Consider the following 2,500-nt stretch of genomic DNA (forward strand, 5'->3'; position numbering starts at 1 on the left):
TCGTAGACGCGTACCGTAAGCGTCGGTTCGGGAGGACTTCCCTCGTCGGGGAACCCTCCGTCGGTGTAGACTAGATCTTTCGGCGGAGACTAGTCGAGTAGTTCCGCGACGTAGCATCAGTTTTGGGTCGTCGAGGCGCCAGTGAACCGGAAGTTACCCTCCAGCCGGCATCACTGGACCGACCTCGTCATCCAACTGGTCGATCCCTTGAGAGCAGGATGCTGATCCCCATTCTGCATAAATCTGGGGAGGGTGCTGTGAGCACCAATAGCCTTCCACCCCGAAGTAATACCTAGCGGTGGTGCCGGGGAGGTAGGGTTGGAGATCCAAGGTGTTTTAGTGGGTAGTTCCAATCAACAGTTGGGTAGTCCTGTGGAGAGTCCCACACTCCGTGCGTAAATGCATTTCACCTTGTAAAAAAAAAAAAAAAAAAGACTACCCTTGCTTGGAGGTTGTGTTGTGCGATGTGTCGTCGTCGTTGACGGCACGGGCACGTACGCGGAAAATGCGTTGCAAACATAAACGGTACACGCACCACCCGAACGCGCATGCACATGTACGCACCCACGGAAAGTGATTGTGTTGTGTTGTGTGTTAAGTGTGTGTGTGTGTGTTTACTGTTGTTTACATCGCAACAAGGATATGGTACCACTGAATGATAAACAAATGAGGATACATACGACGAAACAGGTGCGATTATTGTGGGTTGCATTGTGATGCCACCCGGCAGTGTGGTTCCATGACCAAGACCGCCATGCCATGCCATGCAACCAAAGAGCGGGCCGCCACATGCACGCTGCTGCCTACGACGGGGTGGTAGGTCAGCAGTGCACAGTGGTATGTATAGTGTGCAAAGTTTACGTTTTGCAACCGGGTTACTTGACCAAGTTACCATCTGTTGTAGATCACATCGACCCAGTGAAGTAAAGTTTTGGGTAAAGTATATGTCGTAAAAAATTATTAAGTGCACAAGTGTTTAAGGTATTCGGTTGATATTGGTGGTAGTGGTGGAGGTTGATTGGTTGGTTGGTTGGTTGGTTGATTGAAAACGTATCGATGGCTAACAATACTTAACAGCGTTGCACATACAGCAAACCGTTTCCGTATACATGCCCGTAGTTAATGTATACAGTGTGTTAACCGTTAACGCCTATCGATGCGGGCATAGACAGCGAACCGCCCATATACGTGTCCATGGTTGATGGTTCGTATCGAGAGGCATTTTTTTAAATCGTTGTCACGGCTTACTACGGTAAACGAACGTAACGACACATGGTGCGTTTTGGTAGTTTCGGAACGTACTTTCACAACGTGAAGTCCCTTTTGGAAAAGCTGCGCTCCATACAAATGTGACCAAGTTGCAACCGGCCAACCAACGGCCGCATCATGCACGTGCAAAAGCAGCGGAACCACCTTCTACGCTACCATGCTAGGGTTCGCATGGAGGGGTGCCACAAAATGTTCTCGAATCTTGGCAAGGTTCACATCCGAACATCAGATCGACATGAAATTTCAAAATTTGGGTAGACCTGAAAAAAAAATTTTTTAGCTGTTAGAAAAAAAAAATTTTTTTTTTTTGGTCCGACATCATCGACATCATCAACAGTCACGCAGTATATACATATGTACCGTCGGCCGGTGTGCCGTGTCACGTAATGAGATTGGTTCACGCCTATCCATGCAAACGCAAACCTCGTAACCGTCCATAGACGTTCCCATCGATCGGCTGCATAGAATGAAGGAATAAAGGAAACAGCAAAAAAATTAACCCCCATCACGCATGCACATCCATGGTACCGTACAAGGCGGTTCGGTCTCTAGCGTACGCATCGCTTCGCATTGCGGACGCAGTGACGGAGCCGTAGTGTACGTTTCGGCTGGTGTGCTGCGTGTGATCGCATTATTTTTTCTCGCTACCTGATAAAGTCGGCCAGTTTTGGCCACCAATCTATCTATAGGGAGTCTGGTGGTCGGGTGTGTCAAATGTTAACTGTTGACTGTTGTCATATATGCAGTGGCTCGGACACACCTAACTCACTCGGGAGGCGGTATTTTGGAATTTTTCTTTTCGAATGCCTGCCTTGCGAACGCCAACCACGGCACGGTCCACTACGTGTCCGTAGGGTGAGCTCGCATCGGGTGGGTACGCCAGCCGAGCCATGGGACGGTGCACTACGTGTCCGTCAGTGGGCTCTGGTCGAGGGGATAAATTTTCGAACTAGTAGGTCGATGGTCGATCGGTTGGTTACGGATGACGGAAGCGTGTTCTATCGCTCTGTCGGACCAACTCCGGCTAATGTGAGGAGGATTTAGGTGTTGGATGAATGTTATACGGCTACCACGTTATATGCGATAGCTAACGACTGTAGCAGGTATTATGCATCGCTACGATTGATGATGGTACCATCATCATCAACCGTGGCTGTTGGTCGAACTGCGCGTAGTCGACCGTGCAGAGGATGGGAATCTTTTGGCGATTGTTTTGCTTGCCCTGCTTTGC

The sequence above is a fragment of the Malaya genurostris genome, unplaced genomic scaffold, assembly GCF_030247185.1.
Source record: "Malaya genurostris strain Urasoe2022 unplaced genomic scaffold, Malgen_1.1 HiC_scaffold_8, whole genome shotgun sequence".
In the NCBI taxonomy this organism is placed as follows: Eukaryota; Metazoa; Arthropoda; class Insecta; order Diptera; family Culicidae; genus Malaya; species Malaya genurostris.